The 14,324-nt window shown below is 44.7% G+C and overlaps 1 long non-coding RNA gene and 1 pseudogene across 1 annotated transcript in view; both read right to left on the bottom strand.

Annotated features, from left to right (window-relative positions):
• Positions 1-14,324, bottom strand: part of LOC119182174 (uncharacterized) — a 35,725-nt gene that overhangs the window by 21,232 nt on the left and 169 nt on the right. The window contains exon 2 of the long non-coding RNA XR_012887691.1: positions 2,987-3,117. This is a non-coding gene — a long non-coding RNA (uncharacterized LOC119182174). The remainder of the gene's footprint in view (positions 1-2,986; positions 3,118-14,324) is intronic.
• Positions 3,280-13,589, bottom strand: LOC142776630 (uncharacterized; annotated as a pseudogene).

Raw genomic sequence — 14,324 nt, 5'->3', positions numbered from 1 at the left:
CCAAGTTACAAAATTGCTCAGAGCTGACTCGGCATTTAGGAGATTTGTATGATAGTGTAAACTCGGCTTCGAAAATTCGTGTAAATACCCTTTCAATTGGGAACATGAGAGAACATAATGGCAGCTACTTATGCTCAAAAGAGAAATGACATTCAGAAGTTCTTATACAGATAAACATATCTCTCAGGAGTCAGGCTGACCCTTGAGGACTTTTTTGTACAATAAAGTAGAGGCATGTGATAGTCAATGAAGAGAGCACACGCTAGGCTCCTTTTTTTTGTTTGAATGTTACCACACATATGGTGTGCTATTTTATGTAGCATGCTAATAAAAGGCTGTGACTCAAAGTGTGACATGGATATGCAAAATTTAGCCTGCACATTAAGACTTGACTTAGCCAGTGACATTTTTTAAAGTATGGCAGGAAATGAACCGGTCATAAAAATGAGAAGACATTTCGACCTCGCAGCGCTAGAGGGCTTGTTCTGTATGAAAGATATGTTCTAAGTGTCATTAGTTATACGGGCTCAATGAGGTGGCTGAAAATCATGTGCATATTGGGTGACGATTGCCTGGGTAGCAGTTCAGTGTTTTTTTTTTCCAGAACATGCAGAAGCTTGAGATTAAGGCCGTTTTCTTGTCTTGGCGCAATCCCAGACAATGCCATGGACTGTCGATACTGCATGTTCGAACAGCGTGCTTTTTACAACAAGTTTGATGCCCAAGCACAATTTTGACGTAAAAAAAAAACAAGCACATCACAACAAAGGCAATGCAGAACACACAGCCATTATGTACCATGGCATTGACTAGAAAAGCACAAAAATATTTCAAAAAAGAATGTCAAGGCCTAATCTGAAAGTACTGCCATATTCACGCATTGGTAAACACAATCGCAACTCACGCAACCAATCAATGGTGTAAACTCGTTGCTTATGTCACATCATCAAAACCACTATAGCCAATGCTACTTGACACATTTCATTAAGTGAAGGAGGCCCCTATAGCAGGGTCTCAAACGTTTATATTTCTGCTGTTGGTCGCTCCTTGCTATTTCCTGCCATGAATTTTCCCAACTCAATGGATGCCTGCCAGACCTTGGACAAAATTAACTAAAGAGGAAATTTGAAATTTGTCCCTTAAAGAAAAAAAAAAGCTCCAGAATAAGGGTAACAACACTGGCTTCTTTTGAGTGCAAAAGCAATGAACTAAAAATTCAGAGCATTCTTTTTTGAAATCTTGTAAAAAAATCAATATATTCCAAGTCTCAAAAACCTCTGATAAAACAAACAACAATGGAGGGCATCAAGCTTTTGGAGCCCCTTCAGCCACAATCACCACCCTGTCATTAAGGGGGAGCTCATTCATGATTTCTTGAAAGGTTTCGTCCTCAAGCTCCGTCCAATCCTTCAGAAAAACCCGTGTTTCAAATAATATAAAACAAGGACGTAACAAATGTCCTTACATATGTGACTTGAGGTGGTGTCATCATGTGCATGGTAGTCAAGCTCTTAGAGTTTTGTGTCAGAGAGATAAAATGCTCTTAGAGTTTTGTGTCAGAGAGATAAAATACTAGTAATGTTTTCCGAACCTCTGGTAGTTCCATTTTCACAACAGTTAAGGGCTATACAAGTTCAGTTAAGGGCTTCACAAGTTAATTCTTTATTGCAGTCTAAGACATTAGGAATACATAAAACCACATGACATTTCATAGCAAGAAGTCTACCCAGAAACTAGTAAGACAAGTGGCAGATTTCATACTTCAATTCTTTGAATATAGAAAGATCCTTTTCACCTGAAGCATTCCTCCAAATTACACAACTTCGCTTATGAGTTAAAAGAAGGCATTCAAATACAACGTTAACAAATTTCTTCTATTATCATCATCAGCCTGACTACACCCACTGCAGGACAAAGGCCTCTCCTATGTTCCGCCTGTCAACTTGCTCTTGTGCTTTCTGCTGCCACTTTATACTCGCCATCTTCCCATCACCTGCCCTCCTAACTTTCTGTCACCCACTTGCCTTCTCTTGAAGTCCAGTCAGTTACCCTTAACAAACAGCAGATATCTTGCCTATGCACTACATGCCCGGCCCATGTCCATTTCTTCTCCTCGATTTCAACTATAATATCCTTGACTCCTGTTTGTTCCCTGACCCACTCTGCTCTCTTCATGTCTCTTAAGGTTACACCTATCATTTTCCTTTCCATCACTTGCTGCGTCGTCCTCAATTTAAGCTGAGCCCTTTTTGTAATCCTCCAGCTTTCTGCTCCATAGATAAATACCGGCAAGATGCAGTCGTTACATAACTTCTTTTTGAGGTATATACCAGTCACAAGTTAAGAGCGCTTGCCCAATTTGCTCTACATCCTTCTTATTCTTGTATATTTCTGGCCAAAAGTAACCTCTCCTCATCACCACTAATTTTTTGGTAAGTGAAAACAAGACATTTAGAATTGGCAATAATGGTGCATAGAAGAGCAAAATTTACAATGAATTTCATGCAAATTAAGATCACATCAAGTAAATGGCCATAAGGTAACTCATGACCTTCCAAAGAAAGCCTGACCTGGAATTAAACACTAATTTATCAGTGTAAAAGTTGGGTAATTTATATAGCTCAAAGTCATGCTTGCGTAGCACGTTTGCAAAAAAAGTCTGAGGTCTGCTCATAAATACATGAGCTGAACCAATTTTTGTGTGACAGTGTTTAACATCACAGGAGATCAAAACAGCACAAGAGTGCAAATAATTCTTAAACCAGCCTTTGCCAGTGGGTTCATTTCTTTTGTGGTTCAATTATACTGAACAAAACGTTAACTTTGTTAAATTAATTTAGAATAACTACAGGTTTAAAATGATAGCAAATCAAGTACACATGGTAAACATGTAAGGAATGTACCACAAAATGCAACAAAATGCTCTAGGTAGCCTAATCAAATTAGACTTGTTTCAATTTGGCTTAGTGAACATTTCATTCTATACCTTAGCATCAGCAGAGCCACAGACACCCTTCCCCTTTGCCAGCGCAAGCACCTCTGGCAGTGTTGCCACGGAGGCTGTTTTTTCCACTCTGGTCTCCACTCCATATTTTTATTGGCATTGTTGTGGCAAGCCTGCAGTTTTAGGAGAGAAGCTTCTTTAGAAACCCTAAATATCTTTGTCCAATATATGTTACGTGAAAAACAACGTAAAATCACTTCTGTCATGCCCCATCAAGCCATAAGGAGAGGCAACTTTTAATAATAAGTATGCATCAAGCGAACAGGCAACTCGCACTCGCAGTATGTAGTCTTTATTGCAGAAGTTGTACCATAAAAATGAATAATGCCAGATATTTCAAGAGCACAATTCAGACAATAATGAATCATTTAGGGGCATACACCTAGCATACACTTTATATCTACACAAAGAAAGTAAAGCAAGCAAGACACAGCTGCCACGAAAGCTAGTGACCCAGTATAGCAGCAAATCAAATTTACTATTCAGAGAGACATTAAATTAAAGCATTCACTTCACCCAGAACATTGCACTTCAAATATCAAACAAACCACGTGTACACTGTTCAAATACAAAGCTGCAATATTTACAGTTCCTCTGGAAATGAAGAGTTCAGGCATATTACTGAGGCACTAAAAACAGTGTACGGCCTGTATGGTGTTCTGTCAAGTAGCTGACAGGGGCGCAAGAGTATTGTGCCACTAATGCCACTTTCCAACACATAGAAAGAGAAAGCAGATGCAAAAGTCGCATGGACACAGTTCACCAGCAAAAACATGTCTCCACAGCTACCTTTCACTATAGCCACAATTTCTCCGAAGACAGTCTCATACCGCGTACCTGATACAAGCACATGATCGTGGATGGAGTAAATGATACCTTCCACAGTTGCTTTCTTGAGCAGGGAGGGTAAAGTCAGTAGGAATTACACCATATCTCACGCCACTGAATATTCTTACCTTATCAAGCTCTCCCACCTCTGTGAACTCAACAGGAGTTCAAAATAAGCCCCTTGCATCCAGCAGTGCCTGGAAAAGCTGATGCTGCTCACTTAATGTCTTTGTGACATTTTTAAAGTTCTTTGTGCACCTTATGCACTGCTTAAAGGTGCTTCCCTTCAAATCTCATAGTCCAGACATGGCGGAGAGGGCCAAACACCTCAATACACTCACTATAATGCAGCATGTAGTGATGCTACGGGCGCGACTTGGTCTTCGGAAACAGGGAGCATCGAGTTCTGATGCATTCTTCAATGATCACCTTTAATAATGCCACCTGGGCAGACGTTATTAGAGGGGCCATTACAAGATCAGATATATGCATCAGCTTCAGCAAAAGCTGCCAAGTGGGGTCATTATAATCAGCTACTTTTGAGCCAACATACATAGGCAACAATCTTAACAAAGTCAAGTTTTGCAACGCATGGCCACCGAGCTTGTTGCCCTTCCTGGGGACTTTGGCTGGTTTATTGCGCAGATCATGCACACTGTACTGCATTGTAGAAATCCTGTTATTTAGGTAATCGTAGCTGAACCAGGCTTTTTTAGAGACAAAATATTTGATATACAATAGCACATCATGTTGTACCACACCTTCAAAAACATCATGCCCAATGCATGGGGGTAACCCAGGATGGCATACATGAAAGTGCTCCAACACGTGAAACGGGGAATTCCTGATGATACCACAATCACCTTGCACACTTTCATAACTTGCAATCCGTTCATATGAATGAGCATAGTTTTCTGGGGTGCACTATTTCCCAATCACATGGAAATTTTCATAAAACTCTGAGCGTGTCAGCAGGCAAAAACGGCAAAGGTACATAGACGTACTGAAATGCTGAGTAAGACCGCCAACTGTGTGGCTTTCCAGGTTGTCACCAGTAATGAAGTCTAGTCTAACTAGATGGTTTCCTCCATTAATCGTCAAGCCTTTCTTTTCAAGAGTGACTAGATCTTGCGTTAATGGGCCCAGAACTCTGTCCAACCCAAACTCTTTCACAAATCTCTGCCGGCACAGCATCACTAACTGCATGCCTTGGACGAGCGACCTGCAATGCAATGGCAAATTCTCAAGTGTCATACAGACACAAAGCAGCTTGAAATTTCCTTTTGACGAGCCTTTTGAATTAGCTATTTCAAATTCATCCAAATAAAGAATGAGGCGAACAACATTTTTCTCTGGACGTTTAAAGGACTTGCAAATAACATAATCGTAGTAGCAGTCATCTAATGCATTTTGTTGAGAAATTTGGCTGAGTCCTGGTGCGCAACAAGCCAAAAAATGGATGAGATCCTCAATTGAAACATAATGATAAACAGAAGCAATGTTCTGCTTATTTATGCCTAGTGTTATCTCTGCGGATGGCACAAAACAAAAGCTGTTTCTGTAATACTTGTGTCGCCGATAGGAAGATGAAATAAAAACCTGTAGTTAAAAAAAGCATTCTGAGCAAACGCACAACTAACGGCGGCAAGAGAATCAGCTGGAACAGCTTTCACAAGCCAGCACAAAGCTATATCTATGTTGAGGTTGTGAATGTTCTGCATTTCCTTGACAATGTATTGTACTGTTGCTGCAGACACATGATGCTCAAACTCGAGCTTCAACAGAAACAGCGCAAGTTTTCACTGAAAAGCTTAGGATCTCTTGTGCAATCAGGCAATGAATCATGCCTGTCGACCACACTTTCACTTGGCGAACGAGTGGAGACTCTGCTAGGGCCCGGTTCTTGATCTATTTCAATGGTCTCACTCACATCTGGCATTTCTGAATGCTGCAGAGTGTCCTGTATGCCATACATCATTGTTAGATGGTACCTAGACATATGAGTCCTTAGTTATCCAGCTGTTCTCAACACACTGGAACATCCAGTGAAAGGGCATGCGACAAAACTTGTCCCCCTTTTAAAATGTGCAACCATGTGTGACATGAACCTAGCACGGGTTGATTCGCTTGTCTCACAAGATGGCACGGGGCACGTGAACACGGCACGGGGCACTCCTTCGTTCATCACTTGGATCGTCATGCTGTCGGTGGTGCCTAAAAATGTGGCTTTTCAGGCCTTCATAACTTTTCAACACAACCTGGCACGGCACACAAGGATAAACACAACCAGCTGAAACACTGCTGTGATACATCTTGTGCTCGCAGTAGGCTGCCACTGTTGGAAAAGTTTGAGTGCAAAATTGGCAGGCCAGCATTCTTTGTTGGCACTTATGCTGCAATGCAAGACAGCAAGTTCTACTGATATGGCTTTCACTTCATAGTGGTTATTCTGTTACTTATTAGAACAGTTGTTTCTACAGTTATTTCTATTTATTTATTTCTCTCTACATGCTTTATTGTCTATCATTCTTCCTCTTTCATACCTTGCTTCATCTCTCAGCATTTCACTTGCTTCTTACTTCGTTCTATTTTTTTTCTCTACATCCCACTCTGTTCGTCTAGCTGCCTTTTTGGTTATCTCTACTTTTCTCTTTCTCTATATCTATCCATATCTCTCTCATTCATTTTGCAACAATTTATTCTCTCCCATTACCCTCAACATTTCATCTCCACTCACGCTCACTCCCCCCCCCCCCTGTTGCTTGCTACACTCTACAATACAAGGCTATGTGACACTTTCCTAGCATGGCTGGACAGTGAAAAAAAATTTCTGCTAAATTTCTGTCTGTTTCATAATATATATATCTTTTTCAGTTATCTCCAAGCACTCCTTCTCTCACCCAACGCCTCCGAGGCGCTGCCTCAACCATCGTGGTTATTACAGGCCAAGGGCGCTATGCAGAATCGGCCGAGTTTCGCGAAATTCTGGATCTTCCCGAGCTCTGGCGACCCCCCCCCCCCCTGAACGAGCCAACAGTACAAAAACGTCAAATCCACCCCTCATCGCGCTGCAATTTATTGGCTATGACGCACCAGTCATTGCGTCAAGGACGGTCGGCTAAGTTGGGTGGTGTTTTCAAACCAGAGGCATCTTAATTCTTTCATTTATTTGTCGTTCCACTGAGTGCAGAAGTGCACCTTATCATGACTGGGGACTGGCAGTGCAACCATCGGCTGAGCTCTTTCAAGCGGTGCTCGTCGACGAAGACGTTGTGTGCATCCCACAAGCGCGCGGGAACACTCCCACGTGCACTGCAAGGAATGCGCACGAGTGTGCCAGTGACACGCGGTCCGCGTCGCACACAAACGCTGTGACACCCAGTCGGCATATCAGAAGCGCGTGCATGGACAGAGGGGGATAAAAAGCGCGTCGCATGTTTTATATGCAAGGAAGCTGCCATGTAGCGTTCACCGCATCAAACGCATGACAGTCGCAGCGGCACCATCACAGTCACGAGTTGAACTCGGGCCTTCTCAGAATCAACGAGCTTGTATCCGAGTTCACTCATCCATCAGTTTGATTGACAAAAGCCCACGGCGAGTATCGAATCCGCCCACCACTTTTGCTTTTGCCGAGAAGCAGTGCTTACGCCGCAACGCCAGCGAGCGCATGGTTCATCTACCAGGTTTACTGCACAGACTATGCACACACGCACGTAGAAGTAAAGGAAGCCATGTCGCTACTATAAGCGAGGTATATAATAGCACGTCGCGAGCCCTTGAGGTGCGGTAGCTGCCACTGCACATGCATTGTAACGCGAGTCGCTGTTCGCGTTCGCGGCCCGCCTGCAGAAAATCCGAAATAGTGCGCGGCGACCGTGGCCCGTGAGGCCGCGAATTGCTGTGTGTAGCTTCCGTACGGTTTGCGGTCGGGGTGAAAGTTTTCCCAGGAAAAGCACATATGGCGCCCGCAACTAAAGCAACGCCCGTAGCACCTGCAAACGTTATTTTAAACCTCCCTAAGATCTCATACTCCATTTAACCGCGCTCACGACATCACAGCCACGTTGTCGACAAGATGCGAGCACCCCTGTTGACCACCTGTCCTTACATTTATCCCTAATACTTGATGGAACCGATAGAATCAGCACGAGAGCGTAGTGTGAGCAGCCTTACTGCTTTTGAGAGTGAAAATTTCCATGCTGAAGGTGGAGCGAAATAACCTGTGCGAAAGAGGACATACGCCCACGAACACGCCTGTGGGAGGCCTGTGTTGAGTTGGCAAAAATCATCATCATCATCAGCCTGACTACGTCCACTGCAGGACAAAGGCCTCTCCCATGTTCTGCCAGTTAAGGTATAAATTGGCTGCTGCCAATTTATACCCGCAAACTTCTTAATCTCATCTGCCCACCTAACCTTCTGTCTCCCCCTAACCCGCTTCCCTTCTCTGGGAATCCAGTTAGTTACCCTTAATGACCAGCGGTTATCCTGTCTACGTGCTACATGCCCAGCCCATGTCCATTTCCTCTTCTTTACTTCAACTATGATACCCTTAACCCCCGTTAGTCCCCTAATCCACTCTGCTCTCTTCTTGTCTCTTAAGATTACACCTACCATTTTTCTTTCCATCGCTCACTGCGTCGTCCTCAATTTAAGCTGACCCTCTTTGCAAGTCTCCAGGTTTCTGCTCCGTAGCTAAGTACCAGCAAGATACAGCTGTTATATACCTTCCTCTTGAGGGATAGTGGCAATCTACCTGTTATAATTTGAGAGTGCTTGCCGAATGTGCTCCACCCCATTCTTATTCTTCTAGCTACTTCAATCTCGTGGTTCAGCTCTGCGGCTCTGGCAAAAATACAGCACGACAATGACGCTAACGTCGCTGCACTGCTAAAATGTTAAGTGAGTAGTAGCGCTGACGTGCTCGCAAGCTTTTTTTTTGATAACCACCGCAAATGACCCACATGTGTTTCTAACGCCTCGCGCATTCGTGCAGCCATTTTTGTCAACACGGCTATCACGCGCTCCGCACTGTCATCGTGCCACAGCTATCACAAGGGAGCTCGGAGTAAACTCGGCTGCCCGAGAAGCTCGGGCCATGCTGCATTGCACCCCAGGCCAGAAAAATCGGCGAACGCGTTCTGGGACGCGAAGTAGATCCATGGTGATCCTTTCCGTTCCCCGATTCACTAATCACGACGACTTTCAACAGCTATGCTGTTCAATATATTCAATAAAGAAAGGAGGGGGAGGGGGCACGCAGGCAGGTGAGCATTAACATCATTTTATGCACCAGTATTCACCTGTGAACAGATGTGATTCTGCAATCGAAGAGAATTGAAGGGTGAGGAGGGATTGTCTATCTTGTTGAAAAACAGGATGGAAAGTTTAAGGGCAAACAAATATCGTCGACACCACACTAACCACCGCGCGCGGCCACACATTGCAATACGTGGATGCTATAGCCAAAACTTGCTGATAAAGGAAACAAACAGCATGCTAGGTAAAGTAAAAAAGAAAATACATTTTATCCCCGAAAAGTGCCAGCACTTACTCGCTCTGCATGGACGAATACGGATGATGATTGATATGTGGGATTTAACGTCCCAAAACCACCATATGATTATGAGAAACGCCGTAGTGGTGGGCTCCGGAAATTTCAACCACCTGGGGTTCTTTAACGTGCACCCAAATCTGAGCACACAGGCCTACAACATTTCCGCCTCCATCGGAAATGCAGCCGCCGCCGCAGCCGGGATTCGAACCCGCGACCTGCGGGACAGCAGCCGAGTACCTTAGCCACTAAACCACTGCGGCGGGGCTGGACGAATACGGAGTTTTTCAAAAAGAAATATAGTGCTGTAAACAAATAGCAACGACCACTTGCTATCAGCCTATTGGTCCTCTAAGGACTGAACCTCTTCTGAACGTCTCAGTGTGGTTCCATGGTGCACACCACAATAGTAGTCGCAAGTGCAGACGAGGAGCTTCACACACACACACAAAAAAGGCTCAATACAATCAGATAACATTTTAGTACAAGGCAGTGGTCGGATCAGAACGGGTTGTCAGGTCGGAGATGACGCCACCCACTACGTAATATTGCACTTTTAATTATCTACCTGAAAGCATCACACACAGAAACTCGAGGAAATAAGAGACAACACTTAGAAGACAAAAAAAACACAAGACGTTTACACCAGAAATTTTCACACGGGGTTGTGTGAAACCCATTATTGATACAAACAAACGTCTTTTGTTTAATACAAACAAACAAGCAAACAAAGACTATCTCCCGTAACAACTGCTCTTTCCTATTTTTGGTATGCATCACCACATGACAATTTTTTTATTGCAGCGGAGTTGACTTGTGTTGCTCTTTCCTCACGAAATGGCTAAAAAAAAAACTGTTGTGGATTTCTATGGCATATGCCTGCAGAAATATTTTTTCTATGTTCGCACATTTCAAGGCCAAACGTAGCTAGAAACAGGTGGAATTTGGCAGAAGACCCCACAACACATTGGCAAGCTGCTAAGATCGAATTGGCAACCTGAATTAATCCATACCAGAAAGAAAGAGAAGGCACCTGTTTGACGCAGCATGTTGTGTTAGTTTATGAGTCATTTATGACATTTCAATCACTGCAAGGGGTCCTCATCAATTCCACTGGTTCACCAGGGCTCCAGGAAATATTCCGTGATACGTGATGTGTCAGCGAAGCATACACGTGTAACACGCAAAAATATAGGTCGAGGCATTTAGCCACATGTAACAGCGGACAGTATAATAAACGTGCGCACGAGGCACTCAAAGTCAGCCCCATACATAGACGTATAATGGGAAGGGGGGGCACTGCGACAAACCTCCCTCCCCCCCAGGGTGCATAGCGACCACGAAGAAAAAAATTCAAGGGTTTTTAAGGACTTTCAAGGCCCCAACTAAGGATCTTCAAGGACTTGAGAAATAACATTTTTCTAAGACCGTAGAAAAACAACAATTTTTTACAGTATGAAAGCACATATTTTACTGTAAGGAAGAAAACGCAAGCACAATTTTCATATATGCTGGTTTCATTGCACTGTTTTCTGCTGATTTTAACATCCATTTTGCCGATTCACCTCACAATCGTACTGCATACACATACACACAAAAGGGGACTAGGTTTCATTGTACTGTTTTCGGCTGATTCACCTCACAGTTTAGACGCATTGCACACACGCACAAAAGGGGACTAGGTTTCATACCACTGTTTCCTGCTGATGTCAACATCCCTTTTGCTGATTCGACTCAGTATCTAGGGTGTATTGCACACATACACACAAAAGGGGCTTATTTTTCAAACAGTGGACTCGAGATATTAAGTACCCGAAGCTTCCCTTCAGGTTTTAAGTTCCAGAAGCTTCCCCTTCAGGCTCTCATCCATTTCTGCAAGTTCCAGGGACTTCTCGTTTGCAGTTTTTCTTAAACTGTTGGACTTCACAATCAAAGTGATGTCGCTTATGGCTTCCGCCCGCAGAGCGTACTTGTCGGCACAGGCTGTTAAGTCAGCGATTGTTGCTTCCAGCCTCCTCTTCTTTGTCTTGATGCTCTCTATCTCTTCTTCAATGTGGCTTCTCTTTGATGCCTTTGCCTGCTCCATCACTTGTTTTTTCGTATCCTCCAAGTAGGCCCGATAACGGTCGTGTGCGGCTGCGACAGACTTTCGCAACGCCTTCGTTATGGCAATGTTCAGAATGCCACCAGCCTTGCTTACAGCATCACAAACGATTCGCTGTGACACATACGAGATGTCCTTAAGGTTTTCGACAGAGACCTGGCGGTTGACGCTGAAGCCTCTTTCAACAGTTGCCTGCCCGTGGCTCAAGATGAGAAGAAGCCGGATAACCTTCCACAAGTGTATGTAGGAGGAGTCACCCTTCAACAACTCAAGGTAGAGCTCGTCCAGGCCAAGAGTGTGTTTGTCAAACTGCCGCAGGTTGTTTCTTTTCTTGCAGAAGTTCTGTGTATTCCCCAAGGACAGAATCGCGCTCATGCTCAACCAATCGACCAACTGCAATAAGTGCGTCTAGGACCTTTTTGAAGCCTGCAAGGCAGTCATCTGGCTTTGAGGCCATTTGACGGGGATCAAGAGATGACAGGTTCCTAACCAGATGGTATGTCAGTGGGCTTTTCTCCAGAATCTTCTTGGTTGTGCTTACAAGGAACTGTTTGCATTCCATCCTAAAGGCAAATACATCTTTGGCGCTCACCTTAGCGGCTTTGAGTACTTGTTTAGCAGCGTGCCCGATATCAACTTTCTCTGATGATACATGGTTATTTGAGTCTGCGACGTCCATCTTCAGCATGCCGACAACTCCTGTGGAAGCGGACAGCATCGAGCACTTCATGAATCTCGCAAGAAGCTTCTTCACGAGGCACTCGAGATCTCTTTTCAAAAAGAACACCAGTGGTTTGTCCAGCTGATATTCCGTGAGGAACGGTTTTACAATCATCGCGATGCCCAGAGCAAACTTCAGTTTGGCCAACAGCAGTGGGTCCTGGCAAAAGTCGCTGAGCTGGATGAACGATGCACACTTTGGCAAGTTCACCTCTTTCTTTTTTGCACGTCACCCCAGAGGGTTATGGCACGTTCAATGACGGGAACATTTTCTACCCAGCGATGAGAAGCGAAGTTGAGAGGAAATGTTACTTGGCCTGTCGCAGTAGAGAAGTCTTCCCTTCGCGCTGGCGCATCATGAAAAATGGCACTGAGGCTTGAAAGGAGATTCTCTAGGCCCCACTTGCTGGCAACAATGCCCACCCTGTACGCGTTATGTATGGTATAAAGTCCGCAAGTGCCCAGGTCCAAACACTGAACTTGATGGTTCTGCTGCAGGTATTCCTGCATTCCTCTAAAACACTTCAGGTTTACATTGGGGCCATCCATTGACAGCTGAACAGCTCTCGCCAGCGGCAAACCTTCCAGGGCACCCAGAAGCTTCTCTTGAAGGTCTTCGGCAGTTGAATGTCCCATGAACACCGACGTATAAAACCTCGTGGTCACCCGCTCGGGCATTGTGCTCCAGTAGCGCACATGAATGTCCACTTGTTTCCTCTGCAGGTAGTCGTTCAAAGACTCGTCGAACAGAACGGTGTAACCGTCCGACTGCTCCAATTCGCGTTGCAGGCACGAGAGAAAAAACGGTCTCGGACCATGGCACACCACGTATGCAGATTTCCTCTCACTGCAGGAAAATGCCTTAGCGATTTCACTGTCCGGGAACATTTTCTTGAAAAGGTCCCCCGTATGTGCGGACGATTTGTAGGAGTAGTGCGTCGTGACCATTTCCAGGGTCCACAGTATCTCCGCGTCGACCACACTCTCATGAGCTTTGCACAGGCTGCTCACATCCGACGACGTTGAACTTGAAGGAGTTGGCTCGACGCGTTGCTTCTCAACAGCTGTGGAGTGGCTCGGCACAGTACTATGAGCTGTGGTTGCTGTCATGTTCTCCACATGCTTTGCGCTTTTCATGTGACTTTTGAGGGCAGACTCCCCCACTGACGACACATCGAATGTTTTTGCACGTACCTTGCACTTAGCTCGATGCGAGTTCGATGTGTCCGGAGAAATCCACTCTTTATAAGCAGCACCGGTTAACCACGCGTGCTGGAAGTTGCATTTTCCCGGCATATTGCAGCTGCAGAAGACGACTTGGACTATCCACAGACCATGTTTCCCACTACACCGGTAGGGTAAGCTTAGCTTTGGTCGTCGCCACCGCTGCAACTGTCGTACTGCGCAGTAGCTACAGGAGTGGATTGGATTGGATGCCTTGCTGGCTCCAGTACATAGTTGCCAGGCGTTCCAGCGGAATTTGCTAAAACTGGCTGAACCGAAGCCTATTGACGAGATTTAAGGAAATTTAAGGACCTCAAAAAATGCAAGGGTTTTCAAGAAAATGCAAGGGTTTTCAAGGCCTTGAAAATGCTATTATCAAATTCCAGGGTTTTCAAGGGTTTCAAGGACCGCTACGAACCCTGCCCCCGGAGGAGAAGCCTGCGCACACTTATATAGCAACACGTACTTTTCTCTCGAGAAACACGTGTTTACATCACTCAACGCTTAGCGCCAGCTTAAACTAATAAACCCTGACCATTATCAGCACAACACAAATACACAACGATGAGCCCACGCGACACGCTCAGCTCAAACGTTAACAACCACCCACATGAAAGGTTAAGCACTCAACGGGTGACAATGTATGATTTCGAATTGTTGCCCAAAAGATAAACCTCCTAGTGCCGCTCTGGTCAGAGCAGTAAACGGTTTGGCAACAGGAACCTTATTTCACGTCATTACACCACGGCCATTGTGCTTTTAATAAAGATTATACGGTTTGCTGATCCGTTGCTAACGGATCGGGAGTGCTGCGTCTTAAGCCTTACTTAGATCGCATATACGTTTCGCATGCCTGTTATGTGGAATATCAATAGCAAAAGCCACAG

This window comes from Rhipicephalus microplus, chromosome X, assembly GCF_043290135.1.
Source record: "Rhipicephalus microplus isolate Deutch F79 chromosome X, USDA_Rmic, whole genome shotgun sequence".
NCBI classification, from domain to species: Eukaryota; Metazoa; Arthropoda; class Arachnida; order Ixodida; family Ixodidae; genus Rhipicephalus; species Rhipicephalus microplus.
The sequence above is the reverse complement of the archived record's forward strand: the minus strand, read 5'-3'. Positions and strand labels throughout refer to the sequence as shown.